At 39.3% G+C, this 24798-nt stretch overlaps 1 protein-coding gene across 3 annotated transcripts in view; it reads left to right on the top strand.

Annotated features, from left to right (window-relative positions):
* Window positions 1-3734: 3734 nt before the first annotated feature.
* Window positions 3735-24798, top strand: part of ZNF41 (zinc finger protein 41) — a 55454-nt gene continuing 34390 nt past the window's right edge. Inside the window, exon 1 of one of the 3 annotated variants that reach the window (XM_005614095.4) lies at window positions 3735-3896. The gene's annotated coding sequence lies outside the window, so the exon portion shown is untranslated. Of the gene's footprint in view, window positions 3897-4000; window positions 4429-24798 lie in introns of those variants that run through there. The other 2 variants (XM_070258599.1, XM_070258598.1) reach the window with 2 other exon arrangements.

The following is a 24798-nucleotide window of genomic DNA, read 5'->3' as shown; positions in this document are numbered from 1 at the left end:
AGAAAACTTTATACTAAACGATAAAATGTTTAAAATAATTTCCATTAAAATTGGCGACAAAATAGGGATGCTCTCTACCACATTTATTACTCAACATTATTTTGAAGGCTCTATCTCAGTGTTGCCCAATACGACTTTCTGCAATAATGGAAATGTTTTACATTTAGCACTGTCCAATACCGCAGCCACTAGACATATGTGGCTACTGAGCACTTGAGATGTAGCTAGGCGACTGAGAAACTGAATTTTAAATTTGACTTAGTTTAAAGAAATTTAAATTTAAATAGCCACATAAGCTTAATGGCTACCGTGTTAGACAGCTAATACAACGGAAAAAGAAGAAACAATCACAGAAAATATCAGATAAAAGAGAGAATATTATCTATGTCTGATTTGATTGTACAACTAGAAAACCTAAGAGACTATGCTAAGAAGCTACCAGAATTGGTAGGTAGTTTTGATAAAGAGCTGGATACAAGATAAAATTATAAAAATAGGTACTTTCTTCCTATACCGGCAGTAAGCAGATGGGATTAGCAAAAATAAGTCTTAACAACAACAAAAAACATCATAAATATCTAAGAATAAATTTAACGAAAAAAAATGATGGGGATACTGTGCCCCATATATAAGGAGAAGACTATAAAATATTATTTCAGTATTTAATACAAGACAATCAAACAGACACACACCAAATCCCCAGGGACAAAGGCTTATTATAACAAAAAGCACAAACTCTCCCCAAACTATTCTATTAACATGACACAATTCCAATCAGAATCACGATAGTTTTGTTTCGTTGGGGGTTTCTTGGCAGGGGTAGTAGCATTCATTTTGAAACTTGATAAAATGATTTTAAACTTCAAAGAGTTCCTAGAAAAATAAATTTACAAGAACAAAAATCCTTTGAAATCAGATTACTGAGATGCAATAGAGTTCAGATCAAGCGAAAGGTATTTGTGACCTTCCATGAGAGGAGTGGTATTTAATCCAGTGGATACCCGGCAGTGTGTTCCACAAACAGTGAAGGTTAAGAAATTTGCTTACTCTTTTGGCTTCTGGAAAATGGCTTACTGCAAAAACCCCCCTTCCATTCATGACGTAGATAGGACTCACAGACGCCCTCCTTGTTTGCCTGTGACACAGACCCTCCAAGTTCCCACTCTTTGCCTCATAAACTCTGATTAATCAGGACAAAATTCTTGTTGGCCAAACTTTAGTCAGGCTTCTCTCTTTCCTACAGGCTCCTGGACTCTGCTTGCCCCCAAGCCTGAGCAAGCACAAAAAAATGTGGACCGTGCCTCCCTTCTCAGCTTGTCCTGGGAATTGGCTGACCGCAGTGGACACTTTCTTGTCAGACCCCACTGGTCATTCCCCTACTTGTGCAGCCTCTTCTCCACAGAGTCTCCTTATCTCCACTCGCCTGCTCCTTGCCCTATTTATAAAAGCAAAAGTCTTTTTCTGTGTGGTTGAGATGCGTGCAGATTTCTGAAATGGGAGCTTTCTCCCTATTGCAATGTCTTTCTTTCTAATCAGTCTCTCCCTGTCTACGTCCGGATTTGTTTTTATTTGACATAGCAAAAACAAAGCTTGACCCTGACCTCATACCATACACCAGATCAAACTCAACTAGATTAAAGGTTGACATAGAAAAAATTAAAACAATAAAAATGAAATAAATGTTAAGACTATCTTTTTAGGACTACCTGGAATGGGGAAGGGAGACTATGCAAGACAGGAAATACAAAAGCCAGAAAAGAAAGCTTAGGCATTTCTTTTTTACTTTTCTTTCTTTCTTTCTTTCTTTTTGTTTTTTGAGGAAGATTAGCCCTGAGCTAACATCTGCTGCCAACCCTCCTCTTTTTTCTGAGGAAGACTGGCCCTGAGCTAACATCCGTGCCTATCTTCCTCCACTTTATATGTGGGACGCCTACCACAGCATGGTGTGCCAAGCGGTGCCATGTCCGAACCCGGGATCCGAACCAGCGAACCCCGGGCCGCAGAGAAGCACATGTGAATTTGACCGCTGTGCCACCGGGCCAGCCCCTGCTTAGGCATTTCTGATGAGGGAATACATTTTTCTAATTACAGCTCAAAGGACACCGATAAAATGCAAAGAACAAGAAAAGTTGGGGGGAAAATACTGCAATGCAACTAACAAAAGGGTTAATATCCCTAATGTACAAAGAGCTTCTACAAATTGATAAGAGAAAGACAAATCACTCCAAAGAAAACTGGACAAACGATGCGAAGATTTGCAGAAGAGAAAATCTAAATGGTCAACCAGCAGAAAAAGATTCTCAGTTGCACAAGGAGTCAGGAAAATGCAAATTAAAGCAATTAAATACTACTGGCCCTCAGATTGGCACAAATTAAAGACAACATCAACCAACATCCAGCACTAGAGGCTTGTTTGTCTTAAGGAACTCATATTTTGCTGGTGGGAGTAGGAAATGTTACAACCATTTGGGGGAAGTGATTTGACTATATCTATTTAACAACAAAATATCCTTACCTGCATTTGATAATAAAATTTCAAAATATGGGAAGCAAAAATCGACTGGTGCCATGAAAACCTGATTTATTAACAATACAGTGGGAGACTCTCTTCTCTCAGTAACTTATTGGGCAAACAGAAGAACATCATCAGGGAGAATATATACATTGTAAACAGCCCAACTAACAAGTTTGAACCAATAAACACACATGCTAAACCCAACAACTGGAAAATACACAGTCTTTTCAATCAAGAAATGAAGCATTTTTTAAAACTGCATCTGCACTTGAGCCGTTAGGCAAGTGTCAACAAATTTCAAAGACTCAGCATCATTCAGACAACGTTCTCAGACCCCAATGCACTTAGGTTAGAAATCAGTAACATCAGGGGCCAGCCCGGTGGCGCAGCGGTTAAGTTCGCACGTTCCGCTTCTTGGTTGCTTGGGGTTTGCCGGTTTGGATCCCGGCTGTGGACATGGCACTGCTTGGCACACCATGCTGTGGTAGGCGTCCCACATATAAAATAGAGGAAGACGGGCACGATGTTAGCTCAGGGCCAGGCTTCCTCAGCAAAAAGAGGAGGACTGGCAGTAGTTAGCTCAGGGCTAATCTTCCTCAAAAAAAAAAAAAAATCACTAACATCAGATTAATTTTGTGTTTGGGGGAATGATAAATGGTGTCAGGAACTGTAAAATTTTCTATACTCCCTCTAAATTCCTTCTTTGAGTCATTAATTCTGAGAACAGGATGAGAGAGACTGAGACGGGCCAAAGCGCAGACAGCTCCTTTGGGCAGCATTTCAACACCTGCGGGCCCAAGCTGCCCAAGCGTGCAGGTGGCGCTCGCCGCTTTTGTTTCCTCCCCCTATAAAACTCCCGGTGCTCCAGACACTGCCCTGGGCTGTTCTCCCCGACGCAGCAGCCCGGATAACGTACCTATCCCCTTGCCCTTTGAGTCTCAGAATTTTTGCAAGTTCGACAATGGACTTCTAAATAATTCTGAGTCAAAAGGGGAAAAAAGTTACAAATTAGCACTTGAAACTGACCACTAGTGAAAAGAAAACAAATCACAACTTGGATCTTTAGAAGAGAACTTTAGTCTTCATGCTTCTATAAGGAAACCAGGAAGGGTGATTACTCGATTTTTAAAAAATTGGATGCAATGCCCCACCACTGATGTCACAGACCCCCCAATTACTCCGTCCACAGATACTTGGTCCCTGGCGCGAAATCACCCCAGCTCCCCGCGCCCAGAAAGGTTAAACTCTCGCTGCGGGCGACTTCCGCTTCCTGGCCTAAATCTGACACGTACTATTCCCCCCGTGGCAACTACCCAGGGTCGGTGACAGCCGAGGAGCCGGGCGATGCCCTCAGCCGACGGGGGGACAGAGGCGCCGGCAGGTGGGCACGCAGCGGCGCCCCAGGCTCCGCCGACGCGAGCCGCCCGCCGCGACCCGGGGACGTCGGGCATCCCCGGGAAGTGGAGCCGGGGCGGGGGCCCGGGCGGGGGCGGGCCAATTTCTGGGCCCGCTGCTTGGAGGAGCCCTTCTAGCTAAGATGCGACGGAGGGGGGATCGTGCGACCAGTGCCGAGCCCCGGCTCCCTGGGGACACGGCCTGAGGGCGGGGCCCCCCAGCGCCGAGCTGGGGAAGCGCCCAGCCCGCGCCTGGGCTGTAGCGGGGAGAGGCGGCGGAGGCGGCAGAAGTTCGGGTGCCACAGTCTGGCCCGATCGGCTACTGGGAAGTCCCACAGGGGAACATCGGCCAGGGGATCGCCAGCTCTGCGGCAGAAATGACCACCTTTCCAAGATGGCGACTCCCGTAGAGACACTCCCAAGGGGACAGCCATGTTAGTTGCTTGACTAAGTCACTAAAGAAAATTTGAAAGCCCGCCTCTCCTCCGACACACACACACACGCTCGCACTAACACACCGTAAGTGCACCCTGTGTAATTGTGGGCGGACGGCCGCTTCCACGCTGACACCGGGCATGTGCAGGATGAAGTCCAGAAACGGAGGAGTCCCTCAGAGGCAGTTTCCAGACTTAGGGCTCCAGGACTGAATTTAACAAAGGCGGCGATTTAGGACCAGTGAAGCATTGACATAGTTATGAGGGTGTTAGGATATGGATTTCGTACTCAATGAGGGTACTCTGTAGGGTGAGTGATGGGGTTTCTCTGGGGTCACTTAGGAGGATGTGCGTAGGGTGAGCGCCAAGGCTTTGTGGCTGAGTGATGGGGTGGATGGGGAAAGTGCTAGGAAGATAGGGAGACGAGTGAGTATGGGAGGTCTGTAGGGTAAGTAGTGCAGAGCCTGTGAGGTGAGGGATGGGGGAACTGTGGGGTGAGCATTGCGGGGATCTTATGGGGTCAGTGATGAGAATCCTCGGAGGTCACTAATGGGGTGTTTGGGGTAAGTGATTGGATCTGTGGCCCAAGTGATGGGGGTCTGTAAGGTGAATGATGGGGGTTCTGTGGGGTGAGTCACAGGAGCTTAGTGGGGTAAGTGTTGGGGGTCTGTAAGATGAACGATGGAGGTTCGGCAGGGTGAGTGATGAGGCTCTTTGGGGACAGTAAGGGGAGTCTGTGGAGTGAATGGTGGAGAGGCTGCTGGGTGAGTACTGGAGAGTCGATGAGTGAGTGAGGGATGACCACCGTGGGCGCGAGTGTTGCAGAGTCTATGAGGTGCATGATGGGATTGATTGGATGGATGGGCAAGGTGTCTGTAGTGTGAGTGATGGGTTCTTTGGAGTGAGTGATGCATTTGTTAGGACTAGTGATGGAAGGGCCTTTGGAATCAAATAAGCTGCTTCCTGGTGCCAGTGATAGGCAATCTTTAGCTCTGAGACGGAGTTGTTTCAAAAACCTCCTTTTGACTCCGTTGGTCCTCTCGTATCTTTGTTTTCTGTGTCGTTAATTTCTGCCCTTGATTTCATTTTACTTCTTTTCTTTAGGGTTTTTCTTTTATGCTTCTTTTTTTCTTGAGGAAGATTGGCCCTTGGCTAATATCTGTGCCAATCTTCCTCTCTTTTATGTGGGATGCTGCCACAGCATGGCTTGACAAGCAGTGCTAGGTCCTCACCCGGGGTCTGAAGCTCCAAACTCAGGCACTGAAGTGGAGTGCTTGAACTTAACCACTAGGCAACCAGCCTGGGCCCCTTTTATTCTTATTTTTTAATTCCTAAATTGAATGCTTATCTCATTTAATATTCAATCATTTTCTTCTATAATATAAGCATTAAGTTTGTGAATTTTTCTCTAAGAACACTTTAGTTGCATGTCACAAGTTTTGATATTTGGTGTTTTCACTAGAGTTTACTTCTAATGTTTTCTAATTTCTCTTGTGGTTTATCTCTGATCCTTTAGTTGTTTAGATGTGAGATTTCAGTTTCCCAAAAAGTTGAAATTTTTGTTACTGATTTCTAAATTACAGTCAGAGCCTGTGATCTGAGTGATTATTAGGCGCAGGGATGGATGCTCCTTAAAGTGGATGGTATGTATTCAACTTTAAGTTAAATTATTTTCCAAAACTTTTGTAAAATTGGAACTCCCACGAGCAACATATAAAAACACTCATTCCAAGATCCTCTCCCACACTGAATGTTGCTGCTTTTTAAATTTTCCCCATTCTGAGGGCCAAACACAACAGTATCTAGTTTACTTTGATGTACATTTTCCTGACAACTAGTGGTTGAACATCTTCTCATATTTATTGGCCACTGAAATGTATTTTCTAGAATTTTCATATCCTTTGCTCTTTTTTTCCTCTAGCTGGTTTGTCTTTCTCACTAATTTGTGAATATTAACCTTCTGTCATTTATTGTACTTTTTTCCTTTATCTCTCTTTATATCTTGATTTTTGAAAGGTGTCTTCACATGTAATTAAGAAAAAAAATCATCTGATTAGATATATCTGTCTTTTTCCTTTACAGGTTCTGCGTATCTTGTCTTGCCTAGTGAGTTCTCTCTGCTTTGTGCTTAAACAAATATATGCCTTAAATTTAATATTTTTATTGTTTGAATTTTTAAAGTTAAATTTTAATCCAACTGAAATTTATTTGGGTGTGTGGTGTGAGATGAGACCAAAATTTGTATTTTCCATTTGGATAGAAAAATTGCCAGCACCAATCATTAAATGAATACCTTTTACTACCTCAGTTAAATGCCATTTTTGTCACATAAATTCCCAAATGTATACTGTTCCATTTCTGAATTCTACTTTTTCTTGTGATGTATGTATCTACTCCCTTTCAAAAAAATTGCATTGACTTTAGAAATACTTTTAATATCAAGTAGTGCTAGTCCCTTGTTCTTTTTTTTTTTGGTTGTTTTCTTTAATATTCTTTAGCATTTATTCTTCTATATGAATGTTAAAACTATTTTATTTCATGTTAAAAGTCACCATTAAAACTATAATATTTTTATGGTTTTCTTCTTATAGATCCAGCACCTTTTCTAAAAAAGCTCATGCTTAGGAGCTGACCCAGTGGCGCAGCGGTTAAGTTCACACATTCCGATTCAGCAGCCTGGGGTTCGCGAGTTCGGATCCCAGGTGCGGACATGGCACCGCTTGTCAAGCCATGCTGTGGCAGGCGTCCACATATAAAGTAGAGGAAGATGGGCACAGATGTTAGCTCAGGGCCAGTCTTCCTCAGCAAAAAGAGGAGGATTGGCAGCAGATGTTAGCTCAGGGCTAATCTTCCTCAAAAAAAAAAACTTCATGCTTAGATATTTTGCATTTGTTTTTGTCATCGTGGTGAATAGCATATATTTTCTATTTCCATAGAATAAAACTATCAATTTTTGTAATTTTTTTCTTTTTCATATTTTATTTCCTATCCAATCCAATTATCAAATTCTCATGTGAATTCTAGTTGCTTGTTATAGTCTCTTAGTTTTCCTAGATCTAATATCATATCACATCCAGTTAGCAGTGATACTCTCTCTGCCTTTCAAATACTTATTCTGATTACCTCATCTTCTCCCATTGCATTAGCTAGAGCTTTCGGAACAATGTTGACTGATATTTGATAGAGGGTATCCCTATCTTGTTGACAGCTTGAAAGTGAAAAGTGATCATTCATTCATTCAACAAACATTTATTGAGTACCATCCTCTTGCCAAATATTGGGTTTGAAATCCTGCACAGCCATTTACCAGCTACATGATCTTTTTTTTCTAACAACTTTATTGATATAATTTGCCTACCATAAACTTCACCCATTTAAAGCTTACAATTCAGTGGGTTTTGGTATATTCATAGAGTTGTTCAATCACTACCACAATCTAATTTTAGAATATTTCATCACTCCAGAATGAAATGTGGTGCTCATTCCTCATTCCCACCACATACCCCCAGCTGTAGGCAACCACTCATTTTCTTTCTGTCTCTATAGATTTGCCTATCCTAGACTTGTCATATAAATGGAATCATACAATATGCGGTCTTTTGTGACTGGCTTCTTTCACTTAGCGTAATGTTTTCAAGATTCATCCACACTATACCACGTATCAGCATGTCATTCTGTTTTATTACTGAATAATACTCCCTTGTATGGATATATCACATTTTGTTTATCTATTCATCAGTTGATGGACATTTGGGCTGTTTCCACTTTTGGGCTGTGGTGAATAATGCTGCTGTGAACATTTGTATACGTTTTGTGTGGACATATGTTTTCATTTCTCTTGGGAGTGGAATTGCTGGATCATATGCTACCTCTGTGTTTAGCATTTTGAAGAACTGCCAAACTGTTTTTCAAAGTGGCTGCACCATTTTGCATCCCACCAGCAGTGTAAGAAAGTTGCAATTTGTCACATCCTCACCAACACTTGTTATTGTCTTTTTGATGCTAGCCATCCTACTTCGTGCGAAGTGGTATCTCATTGTAGCTTTGATTTCTGTTTCCCTAATGACTGCTGATGTTGAGCATCTTTTCATGCGCCATGGACTGAATGTTTACGGCCCCTCAAAATTCTTACATTGAAACCCTAATCCCCAATGTGACGGTATTAGAAGCTGAGGCCTTTGGAAGGTGATCAGGTCATGAGGGTGGAGCCCTCAGGAATGGGATTAGAATCCTTAGAAAAGAGACCCCAGAGAACCCTCTGCCCCCTTTTGCTGTGTGAGGACACAGCAAGAAGATGGCCATCAGTGAACCAGGAAGTGGGTTCTCACCAGACACCAAATCAGCTGGCACTTTGATCCTGGACCTCCCAGCCTCCAGAACTGTGAGAAATAAATGTTTGCTGTTTAAGCCACCCAGTCTATTACAGTTCATTATGGCAGCCAGAATGCACTAAGACAGTGTGCTTATTGCCCATTTGTATATCTTCTTTGGAGAAACATCTATTCAAATCCTTTGCCTTTTTTTTTTTTTTTGGAGGAAGATTAGCCCTGAGCTAACATCTGCCACCAATCCTCTTTTTGCTGAGGAAGACTGGTGCTGAGCTAACATCTGAGCCCATCTTCCTCTATTTTCTTTATATGTGGGACACCTGCCACAGCATGGCTTGACAAGCAGTGCGTAGGTCCGCACCCGGGATCCAAACCAGCAAATCCCAGGCTGCCGAAGCAGATCGTGCAAACTTAACCACTGCGCAACTGGGCTGGCCCCCCTTTACCTATTTTTTGATTGGGTTATTTGTCTTTGTATTATTGAGTGCTAAGCGTTCTTTATATATTCCGGATACAAGTCGCTTGTCAGATGTGTGATTTGCATATGTTTTCTCCCATTTTGTGGATGTGTTTTCACTTTCTTGGTGGTGACCTTGTCGCACAAAAGTTTTTAATTTTGATGAGGTCCATTTTATCTATGTTTTTCTTTTGTTGCTTATGCCTTTAATGTCATACATTTTTCTTTCTCTGTTGAATTATATTGGAACTCTTATCTAAAATCAGTTGACCATAAATATACAGGTTTATTTCTGAACTCTCAATTCTATTTCATTCATCTATATGTGTACCCTTATGCCAGTACCACACTGTGTTGATTTGTGTAGCTTTCGTAGCAAGTTTTGAAATAGGAAAAGGTGTGTCCTCCAACTATGTTCTTATTCAGTGTTTTGGCTATTCTGGGTCCCTTGCATTTCCATATAAGTTTTAGGATCAGCTTGTTACCCTCTGCAGAAATGCCAGCTGAGATTTTGATAGGGATCGTGTTGGACCTGTACGTCATTTGGGGGAATATTGCCATTTTAATATTGAGTCTTCTGATCCGGGCATTTTTTTAACATAATGTTTTCTGGTGAGTTTCTGGTAGTCATTGTAATGTTTCAGTAGTTTTTTTATGTTCCCATGTTAATTTGTATTTTTATTAGGAATGACTCCTGAATTGTGTCAGATGCCTTTTGATGTTATTAGCCTTATGGGGTTATTCTCTTTAATTGGTTGTCGTAATGAATTGTATACACGGACCCATCTTTGCCTCCCTGGGATAATTCTATTTGGTCAAGGGAAATTTTCTTATGAGACACTGTTGCATTTGACTTAGTAATATTTTATTTTAAATTTTTGCCACAATAAGAAAACTGCTCATAGTTTTGTTTTTGTGCTATATTTAATGTGTTGGTATTAAGGTTATGCCAGTTTTTATTTTATTTATTTTTATTTATTTATTTTTTTATTGAGTTAATGATAGGTTACAATCTTGTGAAATTTCAGTTGTACATTAATGTTTGTCATTCGTGTTGTAGGTGCACCCCTTCACCCTTTGTGCCCACCCCCACCCCACCTTTCCCCTGGTATCCACTAAACTGTTCTTAGTCCACATTTTTAAATTCCTCATGTGAGTGGAGTCATACACAGATTATCCTTCTCTAGCTGGCTTATTTCACTTAACATCATTCCCTCAAGGTCCATGCATGTTATTGCAAATGGAATGATTTTGTTCTGTTTTGCAGCTGAGTAGTATTCCATTGTATATATATACCACATCTTCTTTATCCATTCGTCTGTTGACGGGCACTTAGGTTGCTTCCACATCTTGGCTATTGTAAAGAATGCTGCAATGAACATTGTGGTGCATGGGACTTTTGGGATTGCTGACTTCAAGCTCTTTGGATAGATACCCAGTAGTGGGATGGCTGGATCGTATGGTAGTTCTATTTTTAATTTTTTGAGGAATCTCCATACTGTTTTCCATAGTGGCTGCACCAGTTTGCATTTCCACCAGCAGTGTATGAGGGCTCCTTTTTCTCCACAACCTCTCCAACATTTGTTACTATTAGTTTTAGATATTTTTGTCATTCTAATGGGTGTAAGGTGATATCTTAGTGTAGTTTTGATTTGCATTTCCCTGATGATCAGCGATGATGAGCATCTTTTCATGTGCCTATTGGCCATCTGTATGTCTTCTTTGGCGAAATGTCTGTTCATGTCTCCAGCCCATTTTTTGATTGGGTTGTTTGATTTTTTGTTGTTGAGTTGTGAGAGTTCTTTATATATTATGGATATTAAGCCTTTGTCAGATACATGACTTGCAAATATTTTTTCCCAATTAGTGGGTTGTTTTTTTGTTTCAATCCTGTTTTCATTTGCCTTGAAGAAGCTCTTTAGTCTGATGAAGTCCCATTTGTTTATTCTTTCTATTGTTTCCCTTCTCTGAGAAGGCATGGTGTCCGAAGAGATGCTTTTAATACTGATGTCAAAGAGTGTACTGCCTACGTTTTCTTCCAGAAGCCTTATGGTTTCAGGTCTCACCTTTAGGTCTTTGATCCATTTTGAGTTTATTTTGGTGAATGGTGAAAAAGAATGGCCAATTTTCATTCTTTTACATGTGGCTTTCCAGTTTTCCCAGCACCATTTGTTGAAAAGACTTTCTTTTCTCCATTGTATGCCCTCAGCTCCTTTGTCAAAGATAAGCTGTCCATAGATGTGTGGTTTTATTTCTGGGCTTTCAGTTCTGTTCCATTGATCTGTGCACCTGTTTTTGTACCAGTACCATGCTGTTTTGATTACTGTAGCTTTGTAGTATGTTTTGAAGTCAGGGATTGTGATGCCTCCCGTTTTGTTCTTTTTTCTCAGGATTGCTTTAGAAATTTGGGGTCTTTTGTTGCCCCATATGAATTTTAGGATTCTTTGTTCTAATTCTGTAAAGAACGTCATTGGGATTCTGATTGGGATGGTGTTGAATCTGTAGATTGCTTTAGGTAGAAGGGACATTTTAACTATGTTTATTCTTCCAATCCATGTACATGGAATGTCTTTCCATCTCCTTATGTCGTCATCCAATTCTCTCAGAAAGGCCTTGTAATTGTCATTATATAGGTCCTTCACCTCCTTAGTTAAATTTACCCCAAGGTATTTTATTCTTTTTGTTGTGATTGTGAATGGTATTGTGTTCTTGAGTTCTTTTTCTGTTAGTTCGTTATTGGAGTATAGAAATGCTACTGATTTATGCAAATTGATTTTGTACCCTGCAACTTTGCTGTAGTTGTTGATTACTTCTAAGTTTTCCAATGGATTCTTTGGGGTTTTCTATATATAAGATCATGTCGTCTGCAAACAGCGAGAGTTTCACTTCTTCCCTCCCTATTTGGATTCTTTTTATTCCTTTTTCTTGCCTGATTGCTCTGGCCAGGATCTCCAGTACTATGTTAAATAAGAGTGGTGATAGAGGGCATCCTTATCTCGTTCCTGTTTTCAGCGGGATGGCGTTCAGTTTTTGCCCATTGAGTATGATGTTGGCTATGGGTTTGTCATATTTGGCCTTTATTATGTTGAGGTAGTTTCCTTCTATGCCCATTTTGTTCAGAGTTTTTATCATAAATGGCTGTTGGATCTCGTCAAATGCCTTCTCTGCATCTATTGAGATGATCATGTGGTTTTTATTCCTCAGTTTGTTGATGCGGTCTATCACATTGATTGATTTGCGGATGTTGAACCATCCCTGTGTCCCTGGTATGAATCCCACCTGATCATGATGTATGATCCTTTTGATGAATTGCTGAATTCTGGTTGCCAAAATTTTGTTTAGAATTTTTGCATCTATGTTCATCAGTGATATTGGCCTGTAGTTCTCTTTTTTTGCGTGGTGTCCTTGTCAGGTTTTGGTATCAGCGTGATGTTGGCCTCATAGAATGTGTTAGGAAGTGTTCCATCTTCCCTAATTTTTTGGAATAGCTTGAAAAGGATAGGTATTAAATCCTCTCTGAAAGTTTGGTAGAATTCCCCAGGAAAGCCATCTGGTCCTGGGGTTTTATTCTTTGGGATGTTTTTGATTGCTGTTTCAATCTCTTTCCTTGTGATGGGTCTGTTCAAATTGTCTGCCTCTTCTTGAGTGAGCTTTGGGAGATTGTAGGAGTCCAAGAATTTATCCATTTCCTCTAGGTTATCCATTCCGTTGGCATATAGTTTTTTGTAGTATTCTCTTATAATCCATTGTATTTCTGCAGAGTCTGTTGTTATTTCTCCTCTTTCATTTCTGATTTTGTTTATTTGAGCTTTCTCCCTTTTTTTCTTTGTAAGTCTGGCTAGTGGTTTGTCAATTTTATTTATCTTCTCAAAAAACCAGCTCTTTGTTTCATTGATCCTTTCTACTGCCTTTTTCGTTTCAATAGTATTTATTTCTGCTCTGATTTTTATTATTTCTCTCCTTCTGCTGACTTTGGGCTTTATTTGTTCTTTTTTCTCTAGTTCAGTTAGGTGTAGTTTAAGATTGCTTATTTGGGATTTTTCTTGTTTGTTAAGATGTGCCTGTATTGCGATGAATTTTCCTCTTAATACAGCTTTTGCTGTATCCCATATGAGTTGGTATGGCATGCTATCATTTTCATTTGTCTCCAGGTATTTTTTGATTTCTTCTTTAATTTCTTCAATAATCCATTGCTTGTTCAGTAGTGTGTTGTTTAGTCTCCACATCTTTGTGCCTTTCTCAGCTTTTTTCTTGTAATTAATTTCTAGCCTTATAGCATTATGATCGGAGAAGATGCTTGTTATTATTTCAATTTTTTAAAATTTGTAGAGGCTTGCCTTGTTTCCCAACATATGGTCTATCCTTGAGAATGTTCCGTGTGCACTTGAGAAGAATGTGTATTCAGCTGTTTTAGGGTGAAGTGATCTACATATGTCTATTAAGTCCAATTGTTTTAGTTTTTCATTTAGTTCCACTATTTCCTTGTTGATTTTCTGTCTGGATGATCTGTCAATTGATGTGAGTGGGGTGTTGAGGTCCCCTACTATTATTGTGTTGTTTTTAACATCTTCCTTTAGGTCTGTTAATAGTTGCTTTATGAATCTTGGTGCTCCTGTGTTGGGTGCATAGATATTTATAAGCGTTATTTCTTCTTGATGAAGTGTCCCTTTGATCATTGTATATTGTCCCTCTGTGTCTCTCTTTACCTGTCTTATTTTGAAATCCACTTTGTCTGATATGAGAATTGAAACACCTGCCTTTTTTTGCTTGCTATTAGCTTGAAGTATTGTCCTCCACCCCTTCACTCTGAGCCTGTGTTTGTCCTTGGGGCTGAGGTGTGTTTCCTGGAAGCAACAAATTGTTGGATCTTGTTCTTTAATCCATTTTGCCACTCTGTGTCTTTTAATTGGAGAGTTCAATCCATTTACATTGAGAGTGATTATTGATGCATGTGGACTTAATGCTGTCAATCTGTTGCTCATTATCTTGTTTTCCTGCATTTCTTTTCCTGTGTGCTTTAGCCTACGCTTTTAATACTGCAATTTCTTATGCTGGGTTTCTTAGATTTTTCCTTATTTATGATTTGTGACTCTGTTCTGTATTTTATTTTAGTGTCTACCCTGAAGTTTGTATTTAGAATCTCGTGTATAATATAGTCTATTCTCTGGTGGTCTCTTACTTACTTGGCCAATACTGATTTAGACCCTTTGCTCTTCCCCTCCTAAATAATTATTTTCATTTCTTATTCCAACTCGTGTTATGAATTTGTAGTTAGAGTGATAAGATCGTCCTTGCTTTGGTGGTTTCCTTACCTTTATCCTAATGCTATAGTTGAATATTTGCTATCCTGTTCTGGTTCTATCCATCTGTCTCCCTAGTCTGTGGATTGTGACCCCTTTCTCCCTTTTTTCTTTTTTCAGGTATGAGAGCCTTGTTGAGGATTTCTTGTAGTGGAGGGCTTTTAGTTACAAATTCCCTTAACTTTTGTTTGTCTGGAAAAGATTTAATTTCTCCCTCATATCTGAAGGAAATTCTTGCTGGATAGAGTATTCTTGGCTGAAGATTTTTATCTTTTAAAGCTTTGAATATGTCACTCCATTCTCTCCTAGCTTGTAAGGTTTCTGTAGCGAAATCCACTGAAAGTCTGATAGGAGCTCCTTTGTAGGTTATGCTCTTCTTTTTTCTTACTTCCCTGAGTATTCTTTCTTTATCTTTCCTTCTTACCAATTGTACTACTATGTGCCTTGCAGTAGGTCTTTTTACATTGACAAATCTAGGAGATCTGAAAGCTTCCTCTTCACACATTTCTCCATCAATCCCCAGATTTGGGAAGTTCTCTTCAATAATTTCGTTAAGCACACTTTCTGCTCCATTTTCCTTTTCCACATTCTCGGGAATTCCTATGATCCTTAAGTTCTTACTCCTCATTGAATCCACTATCTCTCAGAGATTTTCCTCGTTTTTTTTAATTCTTAGTTCTCTTTCTTCCTCTGTCTGGAGCCACTCAGCCTGTCTATCTTCAATTATGTTAATTTGCTCTTCTATGGTGTCTACACGGGCATTCAGGGAATCTGTATTCTGTTTTATCTGGTCCATTGTGTTTTTCATCTCTAGTAATTCTGTTTGATTCTTTTTTATAATTTCAATCTCTTTTGTGAAGTAACTCCAGAACTCATTGGCTTGTTTCTCTATCTTTCTCTCTACCTCATTGAGTTTTTTGATTATAGGTGCTTAGTTTACCTAATTCCAAGTCCTCAGGACTTAATTCTATGTTTTTATTGTTTTCCTTCTGGTCTGGGGCTTTTATGAATTGCTGGAGGTAGAGGAGCGGTTTTTTCGCATGGTGGTAGAATTCGGTTGCAGTTACAGCCTGCCGCCACTAGATGGGGGTCGAGAACCGCATGTTATGAGCTCTCTGCCTTCGGGCAAGATGGCGGCGCCCAGTGGCTTTGCCGGGAGGGAGGGGCTTCTATTCTCGTACGCCGATCTGGACTCAGATCAGTTTTGTTCTCTGGTCTCCCCAGGACCTGGGTTTATGGGGTCCCCATGCAGGGAAGCTTTCCCCCATCAGCAGGTTTCCACTGAACCAGCAGCAGGAGTCCTGGATGATCCCCCAGTCGCGCGGCCCCTCCCCTGCTCCTTCTTGGACACGCGCAGCAGGGATCACAGACTCTAGGGGAGGGAGCGACGTTCTCTCCTACCCATTCCAACGCCTCTGAGGCCTCAGCAAGGTTTATGATCTCCGCCTTCTTGCTATTGTAGGTCTCTAACGTGTTGGCATTAGATTTATTCGTTTTTCCACTCCTTTGGAGGGGAGAGAGTCCGGGGTCAGCTCACCCCGCCATTTTGCTCCCTTCTTTTTTTTTTTTAGATTTTATTTTTTTCCTTTTTCTCCCCAAAGCCCCCCAGTACATAGTTGTATATTCTTAGTTGTGGGTCCTTCTAGTTGTGGCATGTGGGATGCTGCCTCAGCGTGGCTCGATGAGCCATGTGCGTGCCCAGGTTTTGAACCAACAAACCACTGGGTCGCCTCCAGCAGAGCTTGTGAACTTAACCATTCGGCCACGGGGCCGGCCTCTAGAGAGTATTTCTTAATTGCAAACTGGTTTGGGTAGTTTGGTTATCTTTTTATTATGTATTTCTTTTTTTTGGTTGAGATATAGTTGTCATATAGCATTGTGTAAGTTTAGGGTGTACAACGTGTTGATTTGATACGTTTATATACTGCAGTATGATGACCACCATAGCATTAGCTGCCACCTCTATCATGTCACATCATTATCATTTCTTTTTTGTGGTGAGAACACTTAAGATCTAGTCCCTTAGCAATTTTGAATCTCTATTTCTGATTTTACAGGATTGTAGTCAGTATGGCCTGCCAAAACTAATTTTTAAGAAATATCCATATATTTTCTTTGAATCCAAGTTACACAATTAAAAGAATTTTTAACTGTGCCATGAGTCTAAGAGAAGAGTATGTTCACTGGACACAATAAAGTTAGATAGCTTAAATCTAGCTTATTGATGATATTTTTCAAATCCTCCTTACTTGTCTTTTTGGTCTACTTGACCCGTTATATTATAGAAGAGGTAAAATAAAATCTCCCACCATAATCATAACTTTTAAAAACTTTTTATTTTGCAATAATTATAGATTCATAGGAAGTTGCAAACATGGTACAGAGAGGTCCTATGCACCCTTCACCCAGTTCCCCCAATAGTTACATTTTATAAAATCGTAATGTGATATAAAAATTTGACGTTGGTACAATGCATGTGTATAATTCTTTGTCATTTTGTCGTGTGTGCAGATTTGCATAATGACTACCACAATCAAGATACAGAAATATTACCCCTTTGCAGTCTTTACACGCACCATCATTCCTAACCTCTGGTAACCAGTAATCTATTTTTCACCTCCATAATTTTGTCATTTCGAGAATGTTATATGAATGCAACCACACAGTATGTGACCTTTTGAAATTGTTTTTTTCACTCAGCATAATGTCCTTGAAAACTATGCAGATAGTTGCGAGTCACACTAGTTCGTTTCTTTTTCTCGCTGAGTAGTATTCCATATTATAGATGTAGTACAGTTTGTTGAACTGTTCGCATACTGAGGGACATTTGGGTTGTCTCTGGTTTGGGGCTATTACAAATAGAGCTGCTATGAACAATCCTCTACAGGTTTCTTGTACATATACCATTTCATTTCTCTGGAATGAATGCCCGGAAGTGAAATTGCTGAGTCATCTAGGGATTTGTTTCATTTTTAAAGAAACTGCCAAACTCTTTTCCAGAGTGGCTGTGCCACTTTACATTCCCACTGGCAACATACAAGAAATCCAGTTTCTGTGCGTCTTCTCTAGATTTTGATATTGTCACCATTTTTTTTTAAATTTTAGCTGTTCTAATAGGTGTATAGTGATTATGTCATCATTGTCTGAATTTGCATTTCCCTAATGGCTAGTGACATTGAACATTTTTTTGATTTTTTAAATTGAAATATATATTGAGATAATTATAGAGTCACATTTGGTTGTAAAAAATAATACAAAGTGACCCCTGTGCACTTTGCCCAGTTTCCTCCAATGGTAACATTTTACTAAATTAAAGTATAACATGCCAACCAGAATTTTGACCTTGATACAATTCATTCATCTTATTCAGATTTCCTGTGTAAGTTTTATACAATTGTATCACCTGTGTAGCTCTGTGTATCCACCAACATAGTCAAAATACTGAGCAATTCCAACATCACAAGGATCCCTGGTATTGCCCTTTTATAACCACACCCATTTCCTTCCTGCCCCTACTAACCCTTGGAAACCACTAATCTGTCCTCCGTTTCTAAAGTTTTGCATTTCAAAAATGTTATATAGGGGTCAGCCCCAAGGCCTAGTGGTTAAATTTGACGTGCTCTGCTTTGGTGGCCCAGGTTTGTTCCTGAGGGTGGACCCTACACCACTCCTTGTCGGCCATGCTGAGGCAGCTACCCACATACAAAATAGAGGAAGATTGGCACAGATGGTAGCTCAGGGTGAATCTTCCTGGCAGTGTAGGAGAGATCCAGTTTTTCTGCACCCTCACCAACATTTTGTGTTGTCGCTATTTTTTATTTTAGCCATTTTGGTAGATTTGTAATGAGAGCTCATTGTGGTTTTTATTTGCATTTCCCTGATGGCTAATAATATTGAACACACTTTCGTGTGCTTATTTTCCATCTGTTTATCCTCTTTGTATATTTTGCCTATTTTCTAAATTGAATTGTTTGGACTTTTTTACTGTTGAGTTTTGAGAGTTCTCTATATATTCTAGATACTAGTCGTTTGTCAGATATGTTGTTTGTAAATATTTTTCCCAGTCAGTAGCGTGTCTTTTTAGCATCTTCATCCTTTCCATCCTATGGTTTTTTTCAGGCTATTTCTGGATCCTCTATTCTGTTCCATTGATGTATGTGTCTATCCCTCTGCCAAAACCTCAGTCTTGATTACTGGTATCTACACAGTAAGATTTCATATCTATTAGAGTGATTCTCCCACTTTATTCTTCTTTGTCAAAACTGATTTAGCCATTCTAGGGGCCATGCCTTTCTATATAAATTTTAGAATGTGCTTGTCTATGGATGGTGAACATATTCCCATGTGCTTATTTGCCCTCCGTGTATCATCTTTGGTGAAATGTCTCTTCATGTCTTTTGCTCATTTTTCTAATTGGATTGTTTGTTTCTTCAATGTTGAGTTTTGAGAGTTCTTTATATGTTATAGATACAAGTCTTTTGTCAGATAAGGGGTTTGCAAATATTTTCTCCCAGTCTCTAGCTTGTCATTTTATCCTCTTAGCAGTATCTTTTGCAGAGCTACAGTTTTTAATTTTGATAAAGTCAAACTGATCTATTTTTACTTTTATAAATCATGTTTTTGGTGTTATATCTAAGAACTCTTCGCTAAGCTGTAAGTCCTGATGATTTTCTTCTCTGTTGTCTTCAGTTTTATAGTTTTATATTTAAATCTATGATCTGGGGAGCTGGCCCCATGGCTGAGCGGTTAAGTTCATGTGCTCCACTGCAGGCGGCCCAGTGTTTTGTTGGTTCAAATCCTGGGCATGGACACGGCACTGCTCATCAAGCCACGCTGAGGCAGCGTTCCACATGCCACAACTAGAAGGACCCACAATGAAGAATATACAACTATGTACTGGGGGGCTTTGGGGAGAAAAAGGGGAAAAAATAAAATCTTTTAAAAAAAGTAAAAATAAATAAATCTATGATCCATTTGGGGTTAATTTTTAATAACATATGACATTTAGCTTGAGATTCATTTTGTTTTTTGCCTCTGAATATCCGATTACTCCAGCACCATTTATTGAACAGACTATCCTTCAACCATTGAAGTGTCTTTGCACCTTTGTAAAAACAATTAGTTGGCTGTACTTGTGTGGGGCTATTTCTGGATCCTCTATTCTGTTCCGCTGATCTATGTGTCTATCCCTTCGTCATTACCACATTGTCCTGATTCCTGAAGGTAAATAAAAAGTCTTGAAATCAAGTAGACTGATTCCTCCCACTTTATTCTTTGTCGGAATTGTTTTATCTATTCTAGTTCCTTTGTCTTTCCACATGAATTTTAGAATGATTTTGCCTATATCTACAAAGAATTCTTGCTGAGACTTTGATAGAAATTATATTAAGTCTGTATACCACTTGTGGAGAACTGATATTTCTACTCTGTTGAGGCTACCAAGCCATAAACACAGTATCTCTTTCCATTTATTTAGATCTTCATTGATTTCTTTCATCAACATTTTGTAGCTTACAACATACAAGTCCTGAACGTGTTTCATTACATTTACACCTAAACATTTCATTTTCTGAGTGATATAAAGTATTATATTTTTAATTTATTTCGTCATGTTCGTTTGTAGTATGTAAAAATACAACTGATTTTTGTGTGTTGTTCTTGTATCCTGTAACCTTGCCGAAGTCACTTATTACTTCTAGAAGTTTTTGTGTAGGTTCCTAGGGATTTTCTGTGTAGATCATCATGTCATCTGCAAATAGGGACAGTTTGGTTTCTTCCTTTTCAATTTGTATGCCTTTTATTTTGTTGTCTTGCCTCATTGCACTGGCTAGAACTTTCATTACTATGTTGAATAAGAGTGGTGATAGTCGACATCCTTGCCTTGTTCCTGATCTTATGGGCAAACATTCTCCCCATCATATTAAGTATGATGTTATTTGCAGTTTTTTTGTAGAATTTTATCAAGTTGACAAAGTTTCCCCTTATTCCAAGTTTTCTGAGAGTTTTTATCGTGAATGGGTGTTGAATTTTGTTGAAACCTTTTTCTGCATCAATTGATAGGATCATGTGATTTTTCTTCTTTAGCCTGTTAATATGGTATAAGACATTCACTGATTTTCAAATACTGAACTAGTTTTGCATTCTTGGAATAAGCTCCACTTGGTCATGGTGTATAATTCTTTTTATATATATTGCTGAATTATATTTGCTAATATTTTGTTAAGAATTTTTGCATCTATGTTCATGAAGGATATTGGTCTATAGTTTTCTTTGTTTTGTACTCTTTTTTTGGTGAGATAATGGGATAATTTGTCAAGAAATATCCTATTTTCAAATACAAGTGATGACAAAATGTGCAAATTTTGCTATGTAAACCACATATAAACCCAGCGGGAAAACATTACACATCAATAATGTTTTGGGGGTTTTTTTGAGGAAGATTAGCCCAGAACTAATATCTGCCACCAGTCCTCCTCTTTTTGCTGAGGAAGACTGGCCCTGAGCTAACATCCATGACCATCTTCCTCTATTTTATATGCGGGACACCTACCACAGCATGGCTTGATAAGTGGTGCATGGGTCCACGCCTGGGATCTGAACTGGCAAACCCCAGGCTGCGGAAGCAGAGCATGCAAACTTAACCACTACACCACCAGGCCAGCCCCAATAATGTATTTTTTATACTCTTTGTTTAGTTTTGGTATCAGGCTTTATGGGATGAGTTAGGAAGAATTCCATCTTCTATTTTCTGGAAGAGATAGTGTGAGATTGGTGTTGGCTCTTCTTGAAAAGTTTGTGGAAATCTCCAGTGAAACCACTTGGGCCTAGAGATTTCTATTTTGGGTGTTGTTTTTTAAATTGCAAATTCAATTTCTTAGTAGTTATGAGGCTATTTAACTGAACTATTTCATAGTAGAAGAGTTCTGATAGTTTGTACTTTTTGAGGAACTGGTCCATTTTATCTAAATTGTCACATTTATGTGTGTAGAGTTGTTCATTGTATTCCTTTATTATCCTTTTGATGTCTGCAGGGTCTGTTGTGATAGCCCCTGTTTCATTCCTGATATTAATCATTTGTGTATTCTCTGATTTTTACTTTGTCCATCTTACTAGATGTTTGTTTATTTTATTGTTCATTTTGGAGAGCCAGCCATTTGTTTCTTTGGGTTTTTAAATTGTTGTGTTTTCAGTTTCGTTGATTTCTGCTCCTACATTTATTATTTCCTTTCTTCTGCGGGCTTTGAGTTTATTTTGTTCTTTTCTAGTTTTGAGATAAGAGTTTAGATTATTGATATGAGACTTTTTCTCTTTTCAAATGTAAACATTTATTGCTATAAATTTTCCTCACAGCACTGCTTTAGCTTGTGGAGCAGAGCATTGTACACCAGTTATCAATCCCAGGGGAGGACTCCAAACACTTCTGCCCACTGCATCTTAGTATCAGAGTTGCCAAGGGAAACATAACACAGTCAAGCACTGGAACAACACTTTACTCACATAGAGAAGAGACAGAGCAAGATCAGCATCAGTACTGTGCATTGGTCCCTCATGGGTAGCGAGGGTGGTCCCTCACCCCTCAGCAGCTACATGGCAAGTAAGCAAAGGAAAAGATGCTCAACTCCATTAGTTAACAAGGAAATACAAATTAAACTAACATACTACTCACACTCCTCTCATGCTGCAGTGGAAGGGCCTCGACCCCTCCCCCATTGAGTCTGAAATAGTGAAAGCTTGGGTGTGCCTGAGGGCCATTCATGTACAGGCTTCAGCAGAACAAAATAGCACACACTGAGTGTGAAATAGGGAAAGATAGTCCCACACAGGGCCATAAGCCCAACACAGGCTCTGTGGGCTCTTTATTTCTTGGTAAGGAAGTGTTCCAGGCCCAAGGCCCAATCTTATGTGGCCAAGTGGGAGTTGAAAGATTACATGTATGAGACTGCCTTTCCCAACATAGCTGTATCCCACAAATTTTGGTATGGTGTATTTTCATTTTCATTCAGTTCAGTGTATTTTTTAAATTTCCCTTGAGACTTCTTTCATCCTTGGATTATTTAGAAATGTTTTGTTTAGTTTAAAAGTGTTTGAGGATTTTCCTGTTACCTTTTTGTTATTGATTACTAGCTTGATCCCATTGTGGTCAGAAAACATACTATGTATGATTTCAATTCTTTGACATGTGTTGAGGTTTGTTATATGGTCTAGGATATGGTCTATATGGTATATGTTCCATAGGCGCTTGAGAAAAATGTGTGTTCTGCTATTGTTGGGTGGAGCGTTCTATAAATGTCACTTAGATCCTGTTGGTTGACGGTATCCTTGAGTTCTTTTGTAACCTTGCTGATTTTCTGTCTAGTTGTTCTATCGGTTGTTGAAGGAGGGGTATTGAAGTCTCCAGCTATAATTGTGAATTTGTCTCTTTCTCCTTTTAGTTCTGTCAAATTTTTCTTCACATATTTTGCAATTCTGTTTCATAGCGTGTATACATTTAGGATTGCTATATCTTCTTGGTGGATTGACCCTTTTATCATTAGGTAATGTCCTGTCTGTCCCTGGTAATTTGGTTTATACTGAAGTCTACTCTATCCAGTATTAATAAATCCACTCCGGCTTCCCCCTTTTTTTTTAAGATTTTATTTTTTCCTTTTTCTCCCCAAAGCCCCCCAGTACATAGTTGTATATTCTTCATTGTGGGTCCTTCTAGTTGTGGTGTGTGGGACGCTGCCTCAGCGTGGTTTGATGAGCAGTGCCATGTCCGCGCCCAGGATTCGAACTGACGAAACACTGGGCCGCCTTCAGCGGAGCGCATGAACTTAACCACTTGTCCACGGGGCCAGCCCCTCTGCTTCCCTTTTTAATTAATGTTTGCATGAGATATCTTTTCTATCCTTTTACTTTCAACCTACATATATCATTATATTTGAAGTAAATTTCTTGTACATAGTGTGTAGTCGGGTCATGATTTTTTAAATGTAATCTGCCAATCTCTGTCTCTGTAATCTGTCTTACAATTGGTATAGTTACACATAATCTAATTATTTATGTGTTAAGGTTTAAGTCTGTCATATTTTGTGTTTTGTGTTTGTTCTCTCTATTTTTGTTTTTCTCCTTTCTTTTTCCTGCCCCTCTTGGGGTATTTGGACATTTTAAAGAATTCTTTTTGATTTATCTATAGTGTTTTCAAGGAGATCTCTTTATATAGTTTTTTTCTTATTGGATGTTCTATGCATCGTGTAATATACACATAACCTATCAAAGTCTACTGGTATCATTTTACCACTTGCAGGGAAGTATGGGAACCTTACCTACCTTATGTCTCTTTATCATCCCCTATTTATGATATGGTTGTCTTAAATATTTCCTTTACATACACTGAGCACCACATTAGATGGTGTAATAATTTTTGCTTCAAGTGTCAAACATAATTTAGAAAAGTTAGGAGAAGGAAAATATATTATATTTACCTGTATTTTTGCTTTTTTCTTGTTCTTTCTTCCTTACTGATGTTCCAAGATTCCTCCTTTTATCATCTCCCTTCTGTTTAGAGAACTTCCTTTAGCCATTCTTTTATGGTAGATCTGCTGGCAACAAATTTTCTTCATTTTCCTTTATCTGAGAATGTCTTGACATCCCCTTCCTTCCTGAAGGATATTTTCTATGGATACAGGATTCTGGGCTGACAGTTCTTTTCTTTCAGCACTTGGAAAATCTACCACTTCCTTCTGGTTTCTGATGAGAAATTTGCTGTCATTCAAATTGTTTTTCTTTTATGTATTTTATATATTTCCCTCCAGCTGCTTTCAAAATTTAAGAAAATTTTTTAATTGCATTTTCAGTGAGGAAGATTGTCCCTGAGCTAACATCCGTTGCCAATCTTCCTCTTTTTTTCTTTTCTCCCCAAAGCCCCAGTACATAGTTGTATATCCTAGTTGTAAGTCCTTCTAGATCTTCCATGAGGGATGCCACCACAGCATGGTTTGATGAGTGGTGTGTAGGTCCATGCCCAGGATCCGAACTAGTGAACCCCGGGCCACCAAAGCACAGAGTGTGCAAACTTAACCACTAGGCCACTAGGCCAACCCCTCAAGATTTTTTTTCTTTGTCTTTAGTTTTCAGAAGTTTGACCATGATGTGTCTTGGCATGGATTGTTGTTGTTGTTTTATCCTCTTTGAGTTTCATTCAGCTTGTTGAATCTCTAGGTTGATGTCTTTTGCCAAATTTGTGATATTTTCAACCATTATTTCTTCAAATACTTTTTTCAGCCCCACACTCTTCTCTCCTCTGGGACACTAAGGACTCGAAATGTCAAGTCTTTTGTTATAGTCTCACATATCCCCCAGGCTCTGTTCATTTTTTTAGGTTAATTTTC

This window comes from Equus caballus, chromosome X (assembly GCF_041296265.1).
Source record: "Equus caballus isolate H_3958 breed thoroughbred chromosome X, TB-T2T, whole genome shotgun sequence".
NCBI lineage: Eukaryota > Metazoa > Chordata > Mammalia > Perissodactyla > Equidae > Equus > Equus caballus.
The sequence above is the reverse complement of the archived record's forward strand: the minus strand, read 5'-3'. Positions and strand labels throughout refer to the sequence as shown.